We start from the raw sequence: 1139 nt of genomic DNA, 5'->3' as shown, positions 1-1139 counted from the left end.
AAAGCAGTACCTTAGAACGACCCATAGTCTCAAAGTGCCGCAAGTTGTATTGTGAATGCAGATGGGCTGTTGATATTCCTCGTGTTGGGCTCCTGTGCAACAAAATGATGTTAACCTCCGACTGGAGGTTAAAGCGTAAAATGACTACTGGTTTAATAGACTGAGATTAGTGGTTATTGGGCGAAGAGATATATAGATTCGAAAGACCTATACAAACAGGTTCATTTTGCCCATTATTTTAGTGCTGAAGAAATTAGAGGCATAACTTGAGATGAGTTGTCTAAATTCATTCGAATCCTCCCTTTGAATACAATGCCTCTTTTGTGGTTTCATCTTGGATTACCTTTAATACATCTTGATTACAATTTTTGCAGATACATGGGGCTAAAAACCTTGTCGGATGCAAAGAGACTGCACACCATCATGCACCAGTGTTTTATATGGGATTAATGGATGCACAGTTAATTGTTGGCAAAACGTACGTGCAATTAATCTTAATGTTGATGCAAATACCTGTGTCCTACTCCGTCTTATTATAGCTTGATTCATGCCTAGTCCATTGATGTCATGAGCTTAGGAAAATGAGATGGATTTATGTAAGTATATGCACTTATGTGAACTAGGAGAGAGGGTGAATGCTTGGTTTTATTGAGTACATCAGGATAAGTGGGGTGTTTAAAGTCATCACAACTGCGTGGATGAAGAATTGACATTCAACATACCCTGATGACAGTAAAATGTGGTAACTTTGCGCTACATCTACGGGTGCAAATACCTTTGCACTCCAAAATGATTGCAAACAGGGCAAAACGAAGATGGGAGGGAGGACTATCGTCACCCACCATTTATTTATACGTCTACTATTATGTCATTCTTTACTTCAAGAGTAGGCCTGTCAAAGTTCTTCCTTCTGCCAACCCCTGAAAAATATGCGCTCAACATTAAAACATGAGGATTATCTCTTCTTTAACTGTAGGTGCTTTTGTTTTGCAAAACTCTCTGTTGCAGCCTATTCAACGGTTACGACCGCAGCTGAAATCGAAAAATTGGATTTGGGTAAGAGACCATTTGATCTCACTCTGATCCATTTTATAGGACAAAACTCAACTCTTAATGTATAAGACGAAATTGATGCGAAC

Source organism: Echinococcus granulosus (assembly GCF_000524195.1).
Source record: "Echinococcus granulosus chromosome Unknown EG_S00186, whole genome shotgun sequence".
Classification (NCBI taxonomy): Eukaryota; Metazoa; Platyhelminthes; class Cestoda; order Cyclophyllidea; family Taeniidae; genus Echinococcus; species Echinococcus granulosus.
Note: the sequence above shows the minus strand (reverse complement) of the source record.